The 25525-nt window shown below is 48.1% G+C and overlaps 1 protein-coding gene across 1 annotated transcript in view; it reads left to right on the plus strand.

Annotated features, from left to right (window-relative positions):
• Positions 1-16933: 16933 nt before the first annotated feature.
• The window catches only part of LOC120933748 (transmembrane protein 102-like), a 42789-nt gene continuing 34197 nt past the window's right edge, over positions 16934-25525 (plus strand). The window contains exon 1 of the mRNA XM_040347122.1: positions 16934-17064. The gene's annotated coding sequence lies outside the window, so the exon portion shown is untranslated. The remainder of the gene's footprint in view (positions 17065-25525) is intronic.

Genomic DNA, 25525 nt, shown 5'->3' on the forward strand with positions numbered 1-25525 from the left:
TTCTCCTCCTTGTCTTCATGCTGGCTTCTTCTCCTCACCTTCCCGCTGGCTTCTCCTCCTCGCCTTCCCACTGGTATTTTCTACACGCCTTCCCACTGGCTTCTCCTCCTTGCCTTCACGCTGGCTTCTCCTCGCTTTCCTATTGGCTTCTAATCCTCGCCTTCCCATTGGCTTCTCCTCCTCGCCTTCCCGCTGGCTTCTCCTCCTCACCTTCCCACTGGCTTCTTCTCCTCGCCTTCCCGCTGGCTTCTCCTGCTCGCCTTCCTGCTGGCTTCTCCTGCTCGCCTTCCCGCTGGCTTCTTCTACACACCTACCCGCTGGCTTCTCCTCCTTGCCTTCATGCTGGCTACTCCTTCTCGCCCTCCCTCTGGCTTCTTCTTCTTGCTTTCCCGCTGGCTTCTTCTACATGCCTTCCCACTGGCTTCTCCTTCTTGCCTTCCTGTTGGCTCCTCCATCTCGCCTTCCCGCTGGCTTCTTCTACACGCCTTCACACTGGCTTCTTCTTCTTCTTGCCTTCCTGCTGACTTCTCCTTCTCGCCGGCTTCTCCTCCTTGCCTTCACGCTGGCTTCTTCTCCTCGCCTTTCCTCTGGCTTCTTCTCCTTGCCTTTTCACTGACTTCTCCTCCTTGGCTTTCTGCTGGCTTCTTCTACACGCCTTCATGCTGGCTTTTCCTCCTCGCCTTCCTGCTGGCTTCTCCTCCTCGCCTTTCCCGCTGGCTTCTCCTCCTTGCCTTCCCGCTGGCTTCTTCTACACGCCTTCCCACTGGCTTCTCCTCCTCGCCTTCACGCTGACTTCTTCTCCTCGCCTTCACGCTGGCTTCTTCTCCTCGCCTTCACGCTGACTTCTCCTCCTCCCATTCACGCTGGCTTCTTCTCCTTGCCTTCCCGCTGACTTCTCCTCGCCTTCCCGCTGACTTCTCCTCCTCCCATTCACGCTGGCTTCTTCTAAATGCCTTCCCGCTGGCTTCTCCTCCTTGCCTTCCCACTGGCTTCTTCTCTTCACCTTCCTGCTGACTTCTCTTCCTCGCCTTCCCACTGGCTTCTTCTCCTCGCCATCCCGCTGGCTTCTTCTCCTCACCTTCCCGCTGGCTTTTAGCTGCTGCTGAGAGAGGTTGGGGGCAGTGGGAATTTGGGGGGGCAGCAGGGGATGAGAATTGTTCTAGGAGGGGGAATTTGAGGAGGGGTACTAGGAGTGGTGGTTTGAAGGGATTTATGTTGGGAGAGGGGAAGGGGGAGGAAGATTTGTACTAGGAGGAGGAATTTTGGGGGATTTGTTCTAGAAAAGGTAATATGGTAGGGGGAGAGGGGATTTGTGCTAGGAGGTATGACTGGGGGGTATTTGTACTAGGAAGGGAAATTTTGAGGGGATTTGTACTAGAATGGGGGATTGGGGACAATTGGTGCTGGGAGGGGAGATTTGGAGAGAGGGAAGAGGATCTGTGTTTAGAGGGGAAATTTGAGAGGTAGGGGGTTTGTACTAGGAGGGAATTTTTTTTTCTGGGGGGATTTGTGCTGGGGACATATAGGGAATGAAAGGATTTGAGCTGGGAGGGGGTTTTCAGCAAGGGGAAGATTTATATTGGTAGGAAGGGTAATTTATGCTTAGGGTGTAAGCATGCAGATTAGTGCTCGTTATTTTTTTTTGGAGGGAGGGGGTTAGCTGATACATAATGCTCATACATCTTGGGGGGGGGTGCAATTTGACATGTTTGCCCTGAGCTCTAGATGATCTTGTCATGGACAGGTTCAGCATCCTTCCTGCGTCTTTCTCCTCGACAGGTTCCCGGCGGCTTCCCCTGCGTCTCCTCCTCCTTGGCGGCTAATACAGTCGCTCCTCCTCTCGGCCAATCAGGTTTTAGAACCTGCTTCTTGATTGGCCTGGAGGAGGATCAGGATGACAAAAGCGAATATTGTCACACAAGTGGGAGGGCTCGGGGGGCGCAGTGCTCTGCGCCCCGAGCCCACCCTTTTTTCGAAGTCAGTCAAAGCTTCTGGCTCTAATCACGTGCCTCAAAACCCCCTCCCACCATTGGAATCCATGTGACCGGTGCCCTTCATGTAGATTAGGGGCCGGATGCATGGATTAGGGGGGCGGCGCCCAGCCCTCCGTTTGGATGGGATACCAATGACATCTTTGTCTCTCCACAAAGGCTGTATAGCACAGAATGAGAGTCTAACTAAAACCCCACCCAGAAGCACTGTAAAAGCCCTGCTGAGTCTTCCGGGAATAAAATGCATTAAAATGTTAAGTTTAGGTTTTATTTTTAAAGATTTATGCGACAATATGTGCCACACCCATAAATGTGAGGGGTTTGCTCAGGTGGCAGACAGGTGAAGTCCCCATCCGGCACACAGAACCTTTACAACATGGATACAAAGCGACACCTAAAAATATGATAAACCTGTAAAGTTCCCATAAACTGTTATTGCATCCGAATCCGAGCCGCATGAATCCAAGGCATTGATGGGATTTTTATGAATTCATGTATTTGTTTATCTCTCTGGTAGCGGCCTCATTATTGATGGGAGTAGCAGGATCCCGCATCAGCCGATCGATCTGATTATATAATAAAGTTACATTATATTATTACTTTATTCCACTTACGTCCCTCGGGTCACTGATCCGTGGCACGTTGTTATTTACTGATACACATTACGTCTGGAGATGTGCAAATTCATCCATGAAATTGATGATCAGACCGGGGATGTGGGGGGGGGGGACAATTCCCTTGTTGGAGGATTGCTACCAAGACTTTCTAATCTTCGGAAGTTAATCCTTCTGTTTTCTTTTTTTACAAAAAAATTCTTGGGATATAAGGGGGCCTTAGAAATGGGGAAGAATAGGGGACTATGGTGGTGCTTAATCATATAATGCCATAACAATGGAAGACTCAAACACAGTAAATAAAAATTACAAAAATGTTATTCCAAGTGACACAAAATTGTTTAAAAGGTCATTCAGTGCCGAGTAATTCCAAGTAGTGGTTGCATTAAAGGTTTGCTGCGATCATACGTTATCCCGACATGTTTCGCCTCTGGGCTTCATCGGGGGATGTATGCGTCAACCATAGACAAAAGGAGCAACGCCAGAGGCCCTATTTCCCCTAAGTAGATGGAAACACCAAAGGGGCTAGGGAGTAGGGGGAAAGCAACCACAGCGGGAAATACCACAGATCCCGGTCACTTGTGCGACCATTGTAAGCACTCGAATGACCTGGTTAAAATCAAGATTCAAATAGAACAAAAGGGGGGGGGATGCCTGTATGTAGAAATGCCAAATGAGTTTAAGAAAAACTTAGAACATTTCTTGGAAGAGAAGCAATTCTATTCTGCCCTCCTGATCCCAGTATTCTGCCCTCCTGACCCCCCCTGTACTGTGCCCTCCTGATCCCAGTATTCTGCCCTCCTGACTCCCCCTGTACTGTGCCCTCCTGATCCCAGTATTCTGCTCTCCTGACTCCCCCTTTATTGTGCCCTCCTGATCCCAGTATTCTGCCCTCCTGACTCCCCCCTGTACTGTGCCCTCCCGATCCCAGGATTCTGCCCTCCTGACTCCCCCTGTACTGTGCCCTCCTATTCCCAGTATTCTGCCCTCCTGACTCCCTCTGTACTGTGCCCTCCTGATCCCTGTATTCTGCCCTCCTGACTCCCCCTGTTCTGTGCCCTCCTGATCCCAGTATTCTGCCCTCCTGACTCCCCCTGTTCTGTGCCCTCCTGATCCCAGTATTCTGCCCTCCTGACTCCCCCTGTACTGTGCCCTCCTGATCCCAGTATTCTGCTCTCCTGACTCCCCCTTTATTGTGCCCTCCTGATCCCAGTATTCTGCCCTCCTGACTCCCCCCTGTACTGTGCCCTCCCGATCCCAGGATTCTGCACTCCTGACTCCCCCTGTTCTGTGCCCTCCTGATCCCAGTATTCTGCCCTCCTGCCTCCCCCTGTTCTGTGCCCTCCTGATCCCAGTATTCTGCCCTCCTGACTCCCCCTGTACTGTGCCCTCCTAATCCCAGTATTCTGCTCTCCTGACTCCCCCTGTTCTGTGCCCTCCTGATCCCAGTATTCTGCCCTCCTGACTCCCCCCTGTACTGTGCCCTCCCGATCCCAGTATACTGGCCTCCTGACTCCCCCTTTACTGTGCCCTCCTGATCCCAGTATTCTGCCCTCCTGACTCCCCCTGTTCTGTGCCCTCCTGTTCCCAGTATTCTGCCCTCCTGACTCCCCCTGTACTGTGCCCTCCTGATCCCAGTATTCTGCCCTCCTGACTCCCCCTGTACTGTGCCCTCCTGATCCCAGTATTCTGCCCTCCTGACTCCCCTTGTTCTGTGCCCTCCTGTTCCCAGTATTCTGCCCTCCTGACTCCCCCTGTACTGTGCCCTGCTGACCCCCTCTGTACTGTGTCTGTCTGATCCCAGTATTGTGCCCTGCCGACCCCTCCTGTACTGTGTGCTTCTGATCCCAGTATTATGCCCCCCTGACTACTCATGTGCTGTGCCCTTCTGCCCCACCCCTGATACTATGTCCTTATGATCCCAGTACTGTGCACTCCTGACCCCCCTGTACTGTGCCCTTCTGCCCCACCCCCTGTACTGTGCCCTCCTGATCACAGTATTATGCCCCCCTGATCTCCCTGTACTGTGCCATTGTGCACCACCCCCTGTACTGTGCCCTATTTATCCAAGTTCTGTGCCCAACCTGACCACCCCCCTGTACTGTGCCCTTCTGATCCGAGTATTGTGCCCTCCTGAACCTGTGCCCTTTGTGTTGATCAGTATTTTATTTATGGCATGGTTTCCTTATGTTTAAGATCAATTTTATTATGTTTAATTCTATCAACTATTTATACTTGGGACAGGCTGGTAGGGGCCCCAGTGCATTACTTTGCCCAGGGGCCCATAATGCTATTATGACGGCCCTGCATGAGGTGCCCCCTTAAAATCTATTCCAGACTCAAAGGCCCAGATTCACAGAGAGCAAAGCGCACATTACGCCGCCGTAGAGTAACCGCCGTACGCTACGCCAACGCAGTGCAGAGAGGCAAGCATTGAATTCAGCAAGCCAGTGCTCCCAACGCTGCGCCAGCGTGGCATGGGTTTCGTAGGCATACGCCGGCGTAGGTGGAAGTGGGCGTGACCCATGCAAATGAACCGTGACCCCATGCAAATGATGGGCCGAGCGCCAGACAGGTACGTATCACGAACTGCGCATGCGCACACCCCCCTGCGCCTGCTCACAACCACGCTGGCACAACTGCCTAAGCTATGCCGGATCACTGCGTACGCCATGAACGTAACGTACGCCCAGCCAAACACACGTCGAACGCACAATACGCCGGCTTGTGTTCCCTGGTGCAGACCTGTGCATGTCTGTTGCTGGGTTGCACCTCCTTTATGGGGGAATAACTTTACGCCGGACGTAAAACTTACGCGCATCTCGCGTAGCATGCGCCGGGCACACGCAGGTTTCGTGAATCGCCGTATTTTCCTCATTTGCATGTTTGAATGGCTAATCAATGGGAGCGGCACCATCCGCCCAGCCTAAATGTGCGCGCACCCTACGCCGGCGTAAGCAAGCTACGTCGGCCGGGTGTAGCCTGTTTTTAGGCGCATATAAGTTTGTGGGTCCTGCGCACAGATACGACGGCGCACATTTGCACTCACGTCGGCGTAACTTGTTATACATCGGCGTAAGTGCTTTGTGAATCTAATTTCTAGTATCTGTTTTGTTAGCAGGCGGGCGGGGGAGGGGGGCTCTGTCTATGTAAGGAAGGTAGGCTAAGCCGGCTTCTCTCAAGCAGCTGTGTATGTAATCTGAGCTTCAGATTTCGTTTTTATTTTGTCATTACGGTAGACGAGGAGAGAGTCTACAGCGCCACCTGTCTGCTGAAAATAGTAAATGTGGAATGCTCAAAATAAATATTTCCCATGTCCACCCTCCAGGGTTTCCAACTGTCAGTAAATTTACAAACAGTTTCTAAAATCCGCAATTTTTTGCATATGTCCAGTAATTTCAGTTACAGACATAATGGACATTCATGGACAGATGTAAAAATGCCATATTTTACAAACTGTTTGTAAATTTACTGACAGTTGACAACCCTGGTACCCTCTGCAGGGCCGCCATCAGGGAGGTACAGGCATTACACCTGTAAAGGGCCCGATGGTCCCCAGTGGCCCGGCTGGCCCCCCTCCCATTATTTTTTTTATTTCATTTTTATTTGTTTTATTTATTTTTTTGCATTACACCTGTAAGGGGCCTGATGGTCCCCAATGCTCTTTACAGGCCTGGCTGGCCCCCCTCCCGTTTTTTTTTTTTTTCTGCATTACACCTGTAAGGGGCTGAATGGTCACCAGGGCCCCTTACAGGCGTGGCTGGCCCCCCTCCCGGTTTTTATTTTTATTTTTATTGCATTTATTTATGTATTTTTTGCATTACACCTGTAAGGGGCCCAATGGTCCCCAGGGCCCCTTACAGGCCCCGACGGCCCCCCTCCTGTTTTTTTTGCACATTACACTTGTAAGGGGCCCCTTACAGGCACGGCTGGCCCCCCTCCCATTTTTTTTGCATTACACCTGTAAGGCCCCCCCCCCCCCGGTTATTATGATTTCGCCCCCCCCCCCCCCCCAGGTTGTCTGCTCCAGGGGGGCCCTGCCTAAAGCTGTTTAAAGGGCCCCAGACCCTCTGAACCTCACAAATGAAGAAGAATGCCCCCCATGTTCCTTTTTATTCCTGGAAAGTAAATCAATGTTGTTGTATCTGAAATGGCACCTCAAATGCACCCCCCCCAAAAAAACTAAAAAAATAAAATCAGTGGCCCAGATTCAAGTAGAATTGCGCGATATTTGCGGGGGAGCAGGGCAACGATTTTGCCCTGCGCCCCCGCAAATATTTTGCGCTGCCCTCGATTCACGGAGCAGTAGCTCCGTGAATTGCGAGGGCGTGCCGGCAAATTTGCCCGGCGTAAGCGCGCGCAAGTTAAATGATCCCGCCGGGGGCGGGAATCATTTAAATTAGGCGCGCTCCCCCGCCGAGCGTACAGCGCATGCTCCATCGGGAAACTTTCCCGACGTGCATTGCGGCAAATGACGTCGCAAGGACGTCATTTGCTTCAAAGTGAATGGCGTCCAGCGCCATTCACGTTTCACTTACGCGGGAAGGCCGGCTATACTTTAGCATTGGCTGCCCCTACTATTAGAAGGGGCAGCCTTGCGCTAAAAGTAGCCGTACGGAAACTCCGTACCTGGCTTGCGCAGGGCCCGCGCAAGCTTGTGAATCAGTGGTAGTATGCAATTTTCATACTACACGCTGATACACAATGGGAGCGCCCCCTAGCGGCACACGCAAGAATGCAGCCTAAAATCTGCGAGGCATAAGAGCCTTATGCCGCGCAGATTTTAGCCTGCAGTCGGTGTAACGAGGTTCCTGAATCAGGAGCACTCGTTACACCGGAGCAAGTCAGCAATTGCGCTGTGTAACCTATGGTTGCGCGGGCGCAAGTGCTTCTTGAATCTGGGCCAATGCATATAAAACTGCTCTGAAAAGTTGATGCCAGACACGACAAATCCAGCGCAGAAGGCGGAGCCTGTCTGACCTAGAGAAAAGCTACCAATCGGAGACCTCTACCATCTCTGCGCCTCATCCTGATTTTGTGGTCAGCCATGGCTGTCCTCTAAGCATCAATATGGATGCGACCCCCCCCCCCCCCCCCCCACTCAGATATTGGACTGATATTGGGTCTCTGGCAGCCGTGCGCTCGGATGACATCATGGGAATGTGTAGATGGCAATCACTAATATTATCCCAGCGCGCACGCTCTCCTGCGGTCCCCGGGGGACAGAGGACACGGTGTAATTAGATTGCAGGCTGCATCCAGAGATTACATCACCGGTGCTTCTTATCCACCAAAAGCTGCCGGGTCTCCGAGGCCGCAGTCACACTATGCATCGCATTAAAGGCGCGCGGGTGGACGCAACGCGTCTGTGTGCATTAACCCCTTAAGACCCGGACCTTTATGCAGGTTAAGGACCCGGCCAGTTTTTGCGATTCCTTTAAATGACAATTGCGCGGTCGTGCGGCGTGGCTCCCAAACAAAATTGGCGTCCTTTGTTTCCCACAAATAGAGCTTTCTTTTGGTGGTATTTGATCACCTCTGCGGTTTTTTATTTTTTTGCGCTATAAACAAAAATAGAGCGACAATTTTGAAAAAAAAACAATATTTTTTACTTTTTGCTATAATAAATATCCCCCAAAAAAAGATATAAAAACATTTTTTTTCCTCAGTTTAGGCCGATACGTATTCTTCTACCTATTTTTGGTAAAAAAAAATCGCAATAAACGTTTATCGGTTGGTTTGCGCAAAATTTATAGCGTCTACAAAATAGGGGATAGTTTTATTGCATTTTTATTAATATTTTTTTTTTACTACTAATGGCGGCGATCAGCGTTTTTTTTTCGTGACCACGACATTATGGCGGACACTTCGGACAATTTTGACACATTTTTGGGACCATTGGGCCAGATTCAGAAAGACTTACGACGGGCGTATCAGTAGATACGCCGTCGTAAGTCCAAATCCGTGCAGTCGCAACTTTAAGCGTATGCTCAAACTGAGATACGCTTAAATGTTGCTAAGATACGACCGGCGTAAGGCTCCTACGCCATCGTATCTTAACTGCATATTTACGCTGGCCGCTAGGGGCGTGTACGCTGATTTACGCCTAGAATATGTGAATCAGCTAGATACGCCTATTCACGAACGTACGCCCGGCCGACGCAGTACAGATACGCCGTTTACGTTAGGCTTTTCCCGGCGTAAAGTTACCCCTGCTATATGAGGCGCAGCCAATGTTAAGTATGGACGTCGGGCCAGCGTCGAATTTTCCGTCGATTACGTCGTTTGCGTAAGTCGTTCGCGAATAGGGCTGGACGTAATTTACATTCACGTCGAAAGCATTGGCTTTTTGCGGGTTAATTTGGAGCATGCGCACTGGGATACTTTCACGGACGGCGCATGCGCCGTTCGGAAAAAGCGTCATTTACGTGGGGGTCACAATACATTTACATAAAACACGCCCACATCTTCCACATTTGAATTAGGCGGGCTTACGCCGGCCTATTTACGCTACGCCGCCGCAACTTTGCTTGGTGAATACTGCACTTGCCTGTCAAAGTTGCGGAGGCGTAGCGTAAATAGGATACGTTACGCCCGCACAAAAATACGCGGTCCGTACCTGAATCTACCCCCAAAAAATGCTATAAAAATGCATTGTTTACTGTGAAAATGACAATTGCAGTTTAGGAGTTAACCACTAGGGTGCGCTGTAGGGGTTAAGTGTGACCTCATATGTGTTTCTAACTGTAGGGGGGCGGGGCTGGACGTGTGACGTCACTGATCGTGTTCCCCGATAACAGGGTACACATGATCAATGACACTGCCACAGTGAAGAACGGGGAAGGTGTATTTACACACAGCTCTCCCCGTTCTTCAGCTCCGGGGACCGATCGCGGGACTCCAGCGGCGATCGGGTCTGCGGGTCCCATGGCCGCGGTCACAGAGTTTCGGACCGGGTCGCGGGCGCGCGCCCGCGACCCATGGCTGGGCACTTAAAGAGGACGTACAGGTACGTGCTTGTGCCTACCCGTGCCATTCTGCCAACGTATATGTGCAGGAGGCGGTCCTTAAGTGGTTAAGGTGCCCGACGTTATCAACATAAACCCCTACATTTTTATTTTCCAACACACAGATGGTTGACATTTGTCAATGTGCGTTATGGTGCGTGATGTCACAGTGAAATTCCCTGCACAGCAGATCATGTGGCTCAGAGCTGAATGAGGTGAAAAGCCGGATCTGTCCGTCAGGATTAACCCCTTCCATACCAGGTACTTACGCAGCTTCCCGCCCAAGCCAATTTTCAGCTTTCAGCACTGTCGCACTTTGAATGGCAATTGCGCGGTCATACAACACTGTACCCAAACAAAATTGGCGTCCTTTTTTCCCCACAAATAGAGCTTTCTTTTGGTGGTATTTGATCACCTCTGCGATTTTTTTTTTCTTTTGCGCAACAACTAAAAAAAGGCTGAAAATTTGGAAAAAAAATTACGTTTTTATTTTTTTCTGTTAATTTTTTTGTAAATAAGTTTTCTCTTTCAATTACGGGCACTGATATGGCGGCACTAATGGGCACCGATGAGATGGCACTGATGGACATCGATGAGGTAGTACTGACGGGCACAGATGAGGTGGCACTGATTGGCAGCGCTGGTATGCGACACTGATGGGCACTCATAGGTGGCACTGATGGGCACACATAGGTGGCACTGATGGGCACACATAGGCGGCACTGATGGGCACACATAGGCGGCACTGATGGGCACACATAGGCGGCACTGATGGGCACTCATGGGCGGCACTGGGCACTCATAGGCGGCACAGATGGGCACTCATGGGCGGCACTTATGGGTGGCACTGATGGATACTTATGGGTGGCACAGATGGGCACTGATAGGTGGGCACTGGGCATGGATGGGCACTGTGGGGTGGCACTGATGGACACTGTGGGGTGGCACTGATGGACACTGGGGTGGCACTGATGGACACTGTGGGGCAGCACTGATTTTGCCAGGTTGCCAGTCAGTGCCCATTTGTGGGCACTGATTGGCATCTTTTTTCTTTTTTTGAATGCTTTTTTTTTTTTTAAACGTCTTTTTTTTTTTTTGCATGCTTTTATTTATTTTTTTCCCACCCTGGTGGTCCAGTGTGGTGATCCGAGGTGGGGGGCTGCGCTGATAAACAATCAGCGCGAACCCCCCCTGTCAGGAGAGCCGCCGATCGGCTCTCCTCTACTCGTGTCTGTCAGACGCAAGTGAGCAAGAACCGATCAACGGCTCTTCCTGTTTACATCGTGATCAGCCGTGATTGGACACGGCTGATCACGTGGTAAAGAGTCTCCGCCAGAGGCTCTTTACCGAGATCGGAGATGCAGGGTGTCAGACTGACACCCCGCATCACAGATCGCCGCGATGCGCGCCCCCGGGGCATGAAATCCTGCAGGACGTTCTGGAACGTCCTGTCAGGATTTCATAATCTCTTCCCAGACGTAAATCGGCCATAGGCCGGGCGGGAAGTGGTTAAGGATGAGCTGAAGACCACGCCAGCACTGTCAGTCTATGAGTATGAAAAACCAAATGTGTTCATTTTAAAGGTTAATATGCAAGTTATTGTCATAAAAAGTGTTTGGGGACCTGGGTCCTGACCCAGGGGACATGTATCAATGCAAAAAAAAAGTTTTAAAAAACCCTTCTCTTGCCCTCCTCTCCCTCTCTACCTCCCTCTCTAGCCTTTACTCACCTTTACCTTTACCTCTCCCTGGAGGTCTGTCCTCTAGTCCTAAACTGATCAACATTCAAGCTAGTTCATGACGTATCTTTACCTGCGCGATAATGATGTACACCACTGGACTGTGTATAATTTTCATTGGACTAGTCATTGTACCTCAGTTCTTTTGTCTTTGTTATATTATTTTCTGTAAACTCAATAAAATATTTTGAAAAAAAAAAAAAACACTTCAATACAGGGCTTTTATACCCACCTCCATACCGGGCTTTATACCCACCTCCATACCGGGCCTATTCTGGCACTTCTCTCCTACATGTACAAATCATCATTCTTTTGCTAGAAAATTACTCGGAACCCCCAAACATTATATATGTTTTTTTTTTGCAGACACCCTGGGAAATAAAACGACGGTCTTTGCTACTTTTTATTTAGCGCGGTATTTGCGCAATAATTTTTCAAACGCCTTTTTTTTGGAAAAAAAAATGGTTTCATGAATTAAAAAATAACAAAACAGTAAAGTTAGCCCATTTTTTTTGTGTAAAATATGAAAAGATGATGTTACGCCGAGTAAATAGATACCTAACATGTCACGCTTTAAAATTGCGCACACTCATGGAATGGCGCCAAGCTTCGGTACTTAAAAATGTCCATAGGCAACGCTTTGACATTTTTTATAGGTTACCAGTTTAGGTTTACAGAGGAGGTCTAGTGCTAGAATTGTTTCTGCCACTCTAACACACGCGGCGATACCTCACATGTGTGGTTTGAACGGCGTTTACATATGTGGGCGGGACTTACGTGTGCGTTCGCTTCTGCGCGCGAGCTACCGGGACAGGGGCATTTTAATTTAATTTAATTTTTTTATTTTTTTATTTATTTTTTTACACTTTTTTTTTTTTGCACTTTTATTCCTATTACAAGGAATGTAAACATCCCTTGTAATAGGAATCAGTGTGACAGGTCCTCTTTATGGAGAGAGGCGGGGTCAATAAGACCCCACATCTCTCCTCCAGGCTGGAAAGCATGAGATCGTCAAAAAAAATTCACGATCTCATGCTTACCAGCTGCAATCGCGGCTTTGTTTACTCCCGGGTACCCGGGCGTGACGTCATCACATCGCGCCCGGGCCTCCGACGGTCATAGAGATGACTGGTGACCATCTGGTCACCAGTTATCTCTATGCTTCCCATCCGGCGCTGGGCGATTCTTTCTCCGGGCCCCCGATGGCGCGGGAGAGCCCGGCACTAACAAATGATATCTGATATCTGATACCCATCATTCAGATATCCCCTCACAAAGCCCGGGACGTCAAATGACGTCCACCCAGGATGGGAGATCCCCTCTGTGGACTACAAATGACTATGGGCCAGTAGTGAAGTGGTTAATAATGCTTAGAGTGAAACAATAAAAGTGAAATATTCCTTTAAATTTTGTACCTGGGGGGTGTGTATAGTATGCCTGTAAAGTATTTAGAAAGTTTTTAGAACTGTCCCTGCACACGATGTCATTTCTAAAGGAAAAAAAGTCATTCAAAACTACTCGCGGCTATAATGAATTGTCGGGTCCCAGCAATACAGATAAAAGTCATTGAAAAAAACTGCATCCCCCCCCCAATCCCTTTGGGTCTGGTATGAATATTAAGGGGAACCCCAAACCAAAATTTAAAATAAATGACGTGGGGTCCCCCCCCAAAATCCATACCAGGCCCTTTATCCGAGCATGCAACCTTGCAGGCTGCAGGAAAAGAGGGGGGACGAGAGAGCGCCCCCCTCCTGAACCGTACCAGGCCACACGCCCTCAACATGGGGAGGATGCTTTGGGGTCTGACCCCAACGCACCTTGTCCCCATGTTGATGGGGGCAAGGGCCTTATCCCCACAACCCTTGCCCGGTGGTTGTGGGGGTCTGCGGGTGGGGGGCTTTTCGGAATCTGGAAGCCCCCTTTAACAAGGGGAACCCCAGATCCCGCCCCTCCTTGTGAATTGGTAACGGGGTACATTGTACTAAAGGTAGACCGATATATCGGCCGATATTTGGCCATTTTTGACAAATCGGCATCGGCCGATTATTGTCAAAATTAGGCCGATATTTTACACTGACCACCGTTCCTCCTCCCTTCTCCTGACAAGTAAGGGCCCTTTCACACTGGTGCGTTTTTACCGTGTAAAAACGCAGTAAAATCGCGGTAAAAACGCGGTAAAATCGTGGTGTTTTACCGCGATTTTAACGCTCCGTTTTTACCACGTTTTACAGCGGTTTTTAATTCATTTCAATGAAGGGGGCATGGGGAGCGTTTTATGGGCGTTTTAATAGCGCTATTTTTACCACGAAAACGCGGCAAAAACGTGGGGAAAACGCACCAGTGTGAAAGGGCCCTTACAGAGAGGAGAGAGAGAGAAGCTGTCAGCTCGATGTCGGGGGTGGGTGGGACCCAGCCGGGGTGGGCGGGACCCAGCAGCTATATTACATCAGCCAATGGGATGGTATCTGGACGGGCCACTAGGTGTATGTGGCCCCGCCCCCTTTTTAAAGCAGTCCAATCATTGGCTGGTGCAATTTAAGCCCAACCGGCGGCGCCGGTGGGGAGCTCGCGACCCGGTCCAAAGCTCTGTGACCGCGCCCGCGGGACACGCGGACCCGATCGCCGCCGGTGTCCCGCGATCGGTCCCTGGAGCTGAAAAACGGGGTGTGGTGTGTGTAAACACACCTTCCCCATTCTTCATTGTGGCAATGTCATTGATCGTCTGTTCCCTGTGACATCACACGTCCAGCCCCGCCCCCCTACAGTTCGAAACACATATGAGGTCACACTTAACCCCTACAGCGCCCCCTAGTGTTTAACTCCCAAACTGCAATTTTCATTTTTACAGTAATCAATGCATTTTTATAGCATTTTTTGCTGTGAAAATGACAATGGTCCCAAAAATGTGTCAAAATTGTCCGATGTGTCCGCCATAATGTCGCAGTCACGAAAAAAAATCGCTGATCGCCACCATTAGTAGTAAAAAAAAAAATTATTAATAAAAATGCCATAAAACTATCCCCTATTTTGTAGACGCTATACATTTTGCGCAAACCAATCGATAAACGCTTATTACGATTTTTATTATTTTTTTATATATTTTTGGGGGATATTTATAATAGCAAAAAGAAAAAAATATTGATTTTTTTTTTTCAAAATTGTTGCTCTATTTTTGTTTATAGCGCAAAAAATAAAAACCGCAGAGGTGATCAAATACCACCAAAAGAAAGCTCTATTTGTGGGGAAAAAAGGACGCCAATTTTGTTTGGGAGCCACGTCCGCGCAATTGTCAGTTAAAGCGACGCAGTGCCGAATCGCAAAAAGGGGCAAGGTCCTTAACCTGTATAAAGGTCCGGGTCTTAAAGCGGTTGTATACCCGCAAATATTATTTTTTTTTTTGTTCACCTGCAAGGCAAAAGCCATAATGAGCTAGTATGCACCACATATTAGCTCATTATGAAATACTTACCTCGGCACAAGGTGAAGAGAACTTACCTGGTCCACGCCGAGCGAGATGTCATCTTGACTCGGCGTGTCTTCCGTGTATCGCCGCTCCAGCGCTGTGATTGGCTGGAGCGGTGATGTCGTCACTCCAGCGCATGCGCGCGGGAGACTTCAAACCGGCAAGGTCCGGGGGTTGCCGGCCCTTTAGCCGAGGATCCCCGTTGCAATCAGCGGCGCATTGCGGGGGGAATATCTCCTAAATCGTACAGGTTTAGGAGATATTCTTTATACCTACAGGTAAGACTTATTATAGGCATACCTCCCAACCATCCCAGATTTTGCGGGACTGTCCCACGATTCACGGTAAATACCGCGGTCCCGCGATCAGTGCTAGAGTCCCGCGATTCCGTGGAACCCCCACCCCCCCGCGATTAGCGATAACCCCCCCCCCCCCGCTCAACAACTCCGTTCCACGGGATTCCCCCCCCGCTCAACAACTTCGTTGGGAGGTATGCTCACTTGTCCCTCATTCTGAAGTTGAAAAGTTGGGAGGTATGTTATAGGCCTTATTATAGGCTTACCTGTAGGTAAAAGTTACAAAACCACCTATACAACGACTTTTAGTGGTTAATAAATGAAGTGTCTCCTGTCTTTTTTACCATTTTTGACACTTTTTTGGTGAAATGGTAGGGGTCCAGGGGTCAAGTCCTGGGGAAAAAGTGTGGGAACTCCCACCCAAAATCCACTCCCCCGCCAAAAAAAAAAAAAAATGATACGCTCATATGCATAATTACTAAACCGCAAGCTCTTTCTAAATCCTGCGATAACTCGCGGCAGACCTCCGCAATGTCTCCTGGGAACAATGACAAAAGCTCCCAGGAGACATTGCGGCATCGAGGAAGTGACGGAATACTCGCATACTACCTGATGAATCCATATACAGGAAGCGGGCCAGTAACATAAAGGATTACTAAGGTTCGCCTGCCCCTGACCGTGACTCGAGCTGGGCATCGCCGCTTAGTGAAGGATTTGCTCGGCTGCTCCAGTCCTGCAAAGGGAACTGCGTTCCTGCTGTGAAAAAAGTGCAGGGACTCCATTCCCACAGGACTTGAGCCCTGGTAGGGGTACAATGTACCACGTTACCAATTCACAAGGAGGGGCGGGATCTTGGGGTCCGCTTTGTTAAAGGGGGCTTCCAGATTCCGATAAGCCTCCCGCCCGCAGACCCCCACTGGTGCCCATCAATGAAGGAGAAAAATTACCTGTTTGCAAAATTCTGTAACAAAATATAAAACGGTTTTGTATTTTTTTTTCTTAACAAAAAATAAAAACCGCAGAGGTGATCAAATACCACCAAAAGAAAGCTCTATTTGTGGGGAAAAAAAGGACGCCAATTTTGTTTGGGAGCCACGTCGCACGACCGCGCAATTGTCAGTTAAAGCGACGCAGTGCCGAATCGCAAAAACTGGCCTGGTCCTTTACCTGCATAAAGGTCCGGGTCTTAAGTGGTTAATTTGCCTAACAACAAACTGGCAAAAAAAAAAAAGCAAAAAAAATGCAAAACGCTTTGAAAATGTGCCAAAAAATGTTAAAATATTATTTTTTTATAAATGCAGAAAGCTCAGCAAAAAGCACTGCAGGAACGTTCAATGGGATGGGTGTGAAGGGGATTTTTTATTTATTTTTGCAAAAATATTCAGCAGAATAAATATTGGCCTAAATTGATGTTTTTATTGGATATGTTTTATAACAAAAGGTAAAAAATATATATATTTTTTTGTTTGTTTATAGCACAAAACATAAAAACCGCAGAGGTGATCAAATACCACCAAAAGAAATCTCTATTTGTTGGGGAAAAAAGGACGGCAATTTTGTTTGGGAGCCACGTCGCATGACCGCGCAATTGTCTGTTAAAGCGACGCATCGCAAAAAAAAAATGGCCTGGTCATGAAGGGGGGTAAATCTTCTGGAGGGCGAGTAAAAGTCTGTCCCATCTTTGGTGATGGATCTATAAATCTGTCTCAGATCCGTCCCGTCTGATCAATGTGTGTTTTCTCTCCTCCAGTGCCTCCAGGTGTGACTGCAATCAGTGCTCAGGGGGGCGGAGCTTCCTCTACAGGTAGGACAGGTGAGGGATCAGGTGACGAGGAAATAGACAGGTAAAGGGGGCGGGGCAGCAGAGCACACAGGTGAGAGTTCTGCCGTCACATCCAGGAAGAGGGGGGGATGGAGATGTCTGTTACCGGAGGAGACACGTAAATCACAGACAGGTAACGTCACCTGATACTCCCAACCCGGGGGGATCCCGCAATCTGATTGGTATAGAAAGAGGGTCCCTGTGTGCTCAATTCTGTGCTACACCGTCCAGGGGTGATATGTTGTCATGTTATACATTGTTGCAGTTTGTGTTGTTTTTACGTCCTTTCATTTTATTGGCTGTTTAACCCCTTCCATACCGGGCATTCCCCCTCCTCCCTGCCCAGATCAATTTTTTTACTTTTCAGATCTGTCGCACTTTGACAATTGCGCGGTCATGCGACGTGGCTCCCAAACAAAATTGACGTCCTTTTTTCCCCACAAATAGATTTCTTTTGGTGGTATTTGATCACCTCTGCGTTTTTTTTGTTTTTTTTTGCGCTATAAACAAAAATCGGCGGGCGTAACGTATCTCAGATACACTACGCTGCCGTAACTTAGGGTGCAAGTTCTGTATTCAGAAAGAACTTGCGCCCTAAGTTATGGCGGCGTAGTGTAATTGTGTTGGCGTAAGCCCGCCTAATTCAAATTTGGCTGGTAGTGGGCGTGTTTTATGTTAAACTATCATGACCCCACGTAATTGACGCTGTTTTCGAACGGCGCATCCGCCGTCCATGGACGTATCCCAGTGCGCATTCTCGAAATCACGTCGCAAATAGTCAATGCTTTCGTTACGTTACGTGAACGTAACTAACGCAAAGCCCTATTCGCGAATGTTTTACGCAATTGACGGAAAATTTGACGCTGTCCCGACGTCAATACTTAACATTGCGTACGCCTCATATAGCAGGGGTAACTTTACGCCGGTCCGACGCCTTACGTAAACGACGCATATAGATACGCCGGGCGCAACTACGTTCGTGAATCGGCGTATCTACCTTTGCATATTCTACGAGTAAATCTACAGAAGCGCCACCTAGCGGCCAGCGTAAATATGCAACTAAGATACGACGGTGTAAGACTTACGTCGGTCGTATCTTAGCAAAATTCCGGCGTATCTTGCTTTCTGAATACAGAAAAAAGATACGCCGGCGCTTCCTAGAAGTTACGCGGCGTATCAACAGATACGCCAGCGTAACTTCTTTCTGAATCTGGCCCAATATCTTTTTGTTACTTTTTGATTTAATAAATATCATTTTTTTTTTTTTTTTTTTAACGTTTTTTTTTTTCTCTGTTTGGTTCGATACGTATTCTTCTACATATTTTTGGTAGAAAAAAATCGCAATAAGCGTATTTGATCAGTTTGCGCAAAAGTTCTAGCGTCTACCAAATAGGAAATAAAATGATGGCATTTGTATTTATTTTTTTACTAGTAATGGTGGCGATCTGCGATTTATTTTTTTGTGACTGACATTGCGGCGGACACTTTTGACACATTTTTGGAACCATTCACATTTATACAGCGATCAGTGCTATAAAACTGCACTGATTACTGTGTAAATGTGACTGACAGTGAAGGGGTTAACACTAGGGGGCGCTGAAGGGGTTAATATGTTCCCTAAAGTGTGTTCTAACTGTTAAAAACTGAAAAAAACCTCAATGGGAATGTGATTTTTAAGGCAACAAATATAGGACAAAAAGGTCATAAAAAAAGTATAAATTTATTACAACATGTCAATATAATAGAAAAACAAGTGTGTGTGTGTGTGTGTGTGTGTGTGTGTGTGTGTGTGTGTGTGTGTGTGTGTGTGTGTGTGTGTGTGTGTGTGTGTGTGTGTGTGTGTGTGTGTGTGTGTGTGTGTGTGTTCTAACTGTAGGGGGTGGGGACTCAGAAGGGGAGGAGATCGATGTGTGTTCCTCTGTACTGGGAACACACATCGGTCTCCTCACCGCTGACCGGACATGGATCTGTGTGTTTACACACACACACACACACACACACACACACACACACACACACACACACATCGTGGGTGCCTGTCGGACATCGCGGCCGCTGGGCACGAGCACCGGGTCCCGAACAATGCAGCGGCGCGCCCCCTAGCCGCCCCGGAATGCAAGGACGTCATATGACGTCCACTCTGAGGGAGGGAAGGTTCCCGCCGACGTCATTTTACAATGGCTCGGTAGGGAACGGGTTATCTGGTGATTTCCCCGGTAGAATGTTGTAAATGTTATGACATCATTTGTCAGCGCTTTATAATAATAATATTATTATTATTATAATTATTATTATTATTATTTTTTTTATGATTGTTGCTTTTATTTGCATTATTGGTTAATTGTATTATTATTTGTTATTTTTATTTGTGTTTGTTAAGAAGATTATTATTATTATTATTATTATTATTATTATTAGCTGGTAGCCAATCATGGCACATGACACAGGCCATGTTGCCTCTGCATGTAAAGTGGTGTTCTGCCTGGGAGAGGGGGGGGGATCAGCAGGGTCACCACTTGGCATGTAGCAGGGTCTTGCCCCTTTAGACCTCCACTTGGCATGTAGCAGGGTCTTGCCCCTTTAGACCTCCACTTGGCATGTAGCAGGGTCTTGCCCCTTTAGACCTCCACTTGGCATGTAGCAGGGTCTTGCCCCTTTAGACCTCCACTTGGCATGTAGCAGGGTCTTGCCCCTTTAGACCTCCACTTGGCATGTAGCAGGGTCTTGCCCCTTTAGACCTCCACTTGGCATGTAGCAGGGTCTTGCCCCTTTAGACCTCCACTTGGCATGTAGCAGGGTCTTGCCCCTTTAGACCTCCACTTGGCATGTAGCAGGGTCTTGCCCCTTTTAGACCTCCACTTGGCATGTAGCAGGGTCTTGCCCCTTTTAGACCTCCACTTGGCATGTAGCAGGGTCTTGCCCCTTTTAGACCTCCACTTGGCATGTAGCAGGGTCTTGCCCCTTTAGACCTCCACTTAGCATGTAGCGGGGTCTTGCCCCTTTAGACCTCCACTTGGCATGTAGCGGGGTCTTGCCCCTTTTAGACCTCCACTTGGCATGTAGCAGGGTCTTGCCCCTTTTAGACCTCCACTTGGCATGTAGCAGGGTCTTGCCCCTTTTAGACCTCCACTTGGCATGTAGCAGGGTCTTGCCCCTTTTAGACCTCCACTTGGCATGTAGCAGGGTCTTGCCCCTTTTTAGACCTCCACTTGGCATGTAGCAGGGTCTCTCTTGTCTTATCCTTGTAATAGGAGGGAATACCCACACACGTTAATAGGGTATGGTCGTCTATGGAAATTGCCACAGTCTAGTAACAACACAAATAACTGTTCTTCAGCACAGGTATATGCTACCCAAGAAATATTTTGGGGTAAACTGGATCTCCAGCATCAGAAGACCGGTACGGGTCAATGCGCATTGCACACATGCTCAAATTCCTAAGCGAACAAGCAAGGTTAGATGTGCTGGTCCACTTCATCACCAGCATGTGCAGACCAATTGGACCTGACGCCCGGCGCACTATTTAAACTGGTCTGTGTTACTATGAGCAGTTGTTGAAGGGTCTTCAGCTTGTTCCTGAGTACCTGCTTACCTGTGCATGACCTAGCTTGCCTTTTGGACTTCCTGCCTCAGCTCTGTTCACCTGATTGCTCTGCCCCCGGGCTGTTTACTGGACTTGTCTTTGCCTGCTGACTTTGTACTGTGTTGCATAGTATTTACTGACCTTGGCCTGCTTCCTGGACTTGCTCTGCCTGCCGATTTTGGTCCCTCACTGCCCGGATGCCTATAGTTGCCTGTTTCCTGGCCCTGCTCTGGTGCCAAGCTGCTTCTGCATCCTGTTCTAAGGTCTGCGACTACCAGCTTTACCCACTTGAGTGGACATCACCAGCTGCTCCTGGCACTCATGCCACCCCTTTCCCTCACATTTAAAACGCTGACATTCACAGACATGACTGTCTCCAGCTCTAGGAGCTGCAAGAGAGACCTCCACAACATTCCAGTCTTTACCAGGTACATGAAAGAGATGCAGTCTCAATACTTTATAGAAAGTTGGCTTCCAGCTTTTGCTGACCTTGTCCTGCTTCCTGGACTTGCTCTGCCAGCCGATTTGGTCCCTCACTGCCCGGTTGTTGCCTACCGCTGCCTGTCTCCTGGCCCTGCTTCTATCTCCTGCTCTGGTGCCAAGCTGCTTCTGCATCCTGTTCTGAGGTCTGCGACTACCAGCTTTACCCACTTGAGTGGACATCACCAGCTACTCCTGGCACTCGTGCCACCCCTTGTCCTCACACTTTCTGTCTCTAGCTCTAGGAGCTGCAAAAGCTTCCTCCACAACATTCCAGTCTTCACCAGGTACGTGAAAGAGATGCAGTCTCAATACTTTTATAGAAGGTTGGCTTCCGTTCCCAGGGGTAATACCCTTGATGGGATAGGCAATGGATCTTTTGTCAGTCTGTACTGGCTCCGGACCTCTGCACTTCTTTACCGAAGTGAAGGAGCTTCCCTGAGCTATTCCTCCTTGTCTAGAACCTGACCCTGTGCTAAACCCTGTCCCTCACAAGCAGGTTCCTTTCCCTACCACACACTGACCAAAAGCACATCAAAATGACGCGGGGTCCCTTATGTAAAAGATGCCCTCACCCAAGATGGCCATGAAGTCTTATGAGGGTCCAGTGTCCAACTAGGTTGCCTTCTGTATGGCAGCTCTAAAGGACCAAATTTCTTATGAAAATCGCGCACATCCGCCAAATTCGATAATGCATTTGCAGAGCGAATACATCACCTCAGATGATCATCTGTACATCACACAGGGACCCTTTCACCGGCAGACATATCCTCACTCTGCAAACGCCTTTCATTAACCTATACCTATTCAAGTTTTACATCAGCAAAAAAAAATACAAAAGATAACTCTAGAGCCAATAAGCGAGAAGAAAATGTCATGTGCCTGACTGTGTGTGCTGCCATGGGGTATGGGACCATTTAATACCAATGGCCCCTGTGGTGTTGGAGCTATACTGCATTCATGTCAGCTGGTGCATATCGGCGTCAATCAAAGCTGACATGGAGACTGTTGAGTAATTGGCTGAGCTGGCTTGGTCCATTCTTTGGAATGAAGGGAGAGACGGCCTGTAGATGGAATTTGGCCCTCTAAAAGTTTGAGCCTCAAGGCCATAGGTTTATAGATTGTTTACTCACCATATAAAGAATTATGGAAAGTATCCACACTTCACATCTGTAGATATACTTTGTTTACTCGCCATATAAAGAATTATGGAAAGTATATCTACAGATGTGACGTGTAGATACTTTCCATAATTCTTTATATGGTGAGTTAACAATCTATTGTGGTCTCTTTATGGGATAGAAAACGTGTCTGCTCGGCCCGAGGACTCCTCCTAAAATTCTGTAAAAAGCTCAATAAAGACACTTGCATACTGTTATGAAAAGTCCTGCACGTCGCCCAGCTTTGCCCTTCAGATATACATGTATGCAGGGCTTTTTTTCTGGGGGAACTTGGGGGAACTCAGTTCCACCACCTCTGGCTCAGACCCTTTGGTGCCTGCTCACCACAATCACTTGTAAACACAGAAGTCAGGTTTATGTGTTTACAAGTGACAGCTCTGCACTCTGTACTGAAATTCTGGTACGTAATGCCCCTTTAAGGCCCTCCTACTATTTGATGTGATTTGGAGGGTGTGTGTAGGGGGAGGGGTTTTGTGGGGTCGTGAGTAAGTTCCAGCACCTATTGTTTGAGAAAAAAAGCCCTGCATGTATGAGGACAAGATGGAGTCTACATGCACAGAAGATCTCTATATAGCACTACCCCCGGAGGAGCTGCTGGTTTGTTTTGGGTGGTACATTCACCTCGTGGCTCTCCGAATTCCTAGGGGTGAATGGCGCATATAGCAATAGTAAAGGAATGTCCACAACAGGTGCTCTTTGCTGTGCTCTTTATTACCCAGCCGGGAAAAAACAATAAACTGGTGATGAAGAAGGTAGAGTTGAAAGGAGAACAGCAGATTCAGGCGTAGCAATAGGGAAACAGTCCTGCTCACAATTGTAACACTTCTTGGGCCACTCCTGCCTGAGTGGGTATAGTGTACCTGGACAGGCCTCTCTCGCTGACCTGGCAGCCGGAGTATCACTCGGACCTTTGGCGAGAAGTCTCTGCCACAGACCCTCCTGGAATGGACTCGGGGAGAAACTTCTGCCATAGGCCCTCCTGACTGTGATTACGGAGATGAACCCCCTTGGTAGAATTACGTCTGGATCTCCTTCTAATTTCTTTCAGGTACCGACTGACAGGTGACCAGCCTCTGTGTCCGGATACCTCGTTCCCCTATTGGATCGCCAGCCTCTCATTGGCTCTCCTCAGATGGACTCCCCACCGAACAGCTATACCGCTTGGGATCTTCAGGATTAGGAACCCAGTCGACCACTGGGTTCCCCTCCACAGCTCAAATGTTCCGGACCAACATGGTCCAAGAACTCGGCACGTATGTCATAACGCTGGGGCGCCGTGGTGCGACACCCTAAAGGTGGGTGCCGCACTTGAAGAAGACCCAGAACTAATGGCGTCTGCCCCATAAATACCCTCTCCCAGCATGCACAGCGAGGCTCAACCCTCCTGATTGGCTGCTGGGGAAGAGCGCCCAAACCTTGACTCCACTGCTGCCACCTACTGCCTTGGGGTGGGAAGAACACCCCAGCACAACAGAATGAGCCCACAGCACAGCCAAGCTGAGACGGAGACCCAATTTGAACATTTTAACCAGATCAGAGTTTAAATAACACTCTGATCTCCCTCTAAATTTAAATAGCACCGGTACTTTGAAGTAACCAGGCGCTACACATACAATGTCATAGACCTTTATGAAATTATTCTCCCACTCTCTAACCACTTGTTGACGACTAGTGTTGCTCACGAATATTTCGCATTGCGAATATTCGTTACGAATATGGCATATTCGAATATTCGCGAATAACTCGAATTTCGTGGCCAATATTCGCTATTCCGAATATTCGTATTTTTTTTTTAATTTTTAAAACGGATCACATCCTAGTGATCTCCATCGACGTCTAAAAGCATTGCTGGTATGATTAGAGACCCTGGGCCGAGTAGCTGAGCTGAGGCAATCCTTTTATGTTGCCGAATATTCGCAATCGCGAATATTCGATTTCCGAATATTCGCGAATACTTTCTCCGCCCTTCTTTTGCATCAGAGCCAATCAGAGTTCTCCTACCACAGTTGTCATAGGAGAGAGTGGAGTGTTTCTGTGCGTTTTTCCAGTGTATCACATCTTCAAAGAATTTTCCATCTTTTGTCCCGTGTCATCATCATTTGCATTTCACCTCTTTAATGAGAATAATAACTGTTTAACATAAAGACATTTAAGAGATGTCCACGTAAACGGTTTACTTGGCTTTTCCAAATCTATGGTTATTCAATATTAATTAAACTAATCAATATACAAATTGGTCAAAGTAAACCCTCAAATCAATATAATAATGTATTTATTTTATTAATACCTTGTTAGTTGCAGGATCCATTACGTAAAACCACACTTTTTCCAAAGGGCAGGTGAAATTGAATGTTTCAAAATTTCGCAATCAGTTTCGCATACGCATTAGCAAAATTTCGCAAAAAAATTTTTTTTGATAAAATATCACGAATATTCGATTTTAGCGAATATTTCACGAATATTCGGCTATATATTTGTGATATATCGCAAAATCGAATATGGCGTATTCCGCTCAACACTATTGACGGCTGGCCATCATATGACGTCCTGGACTTTAGTGGGGGATATCTGAATGATGGGGGCAGCTACAGGCATCATTCAGTTATTGGCTTTTTCAGCCAGTGATTTTCCTACACCATAAGAATGATCATAGCGGCTGGGCAACTGCTTGATCGTTCTTATGGGCGGCAAGAGGGGGGCGTCCCGCCACCCTCTGGTGCTTCTACCGACTTACCTCTACGATCGGTGAGTCAGAGAACGGATCCGCTGACCCCAGATGTTTACCATAGATGTTTCCAGTGGACCAGATGGTCGTTGGAGTCTCTATGATCGTCAGAGGCCGGGCGTGATGTTATGACGTCACGCCCGGCCTCTGCATTAAAAAAACAGCGCTACCTCGGCTGGGAATTTTTTATTATTACAGGCTTCCCAGCCTAGCGGTGAGATGTGGGGTCTTCTTGACCCCCCATATCTCACTGTAAGGAGGTCCTGCCATTACATATTCCTATTACAAGGGACGTTTGCATCCCTTGTAATAGAAATAAAAGTGAAATTATATATATATTTTGTGAGGGGTTTGCTCGGTAGCGGGGTGTGTGACCCCTTGGATGGGTTCACTACACACTGAATTTATACAGACTGGCAGTCGAAGACGGTTGAAAACAACGTTTTTGGTTTATTTTTCCATCTTGCTGGAAACAAGTGCAAGCATCCAAACAGCATAAACAAAATCAAACCTAAAATAAATCCTAGCCACTTTGGGCGTCTACCTTCCACACAGGAACCTATCCTATGAAGTCTAACACAGCCTACTGCTGGGTAGACAGTGTTGGTCATACAGCACAAAACAA

Source organism: Rana temporaria, chromosome 3 (genome assembly GCF_905171775.1).
Source record: "Rana temporaria chromosome 3, aRanTem1.1, whole genome shotgun sequence".
NCBI lineage: Eukaryota > Metazoa > Chordata > Amphibia > Anura > Ranidae > Rana > Rana temporaria.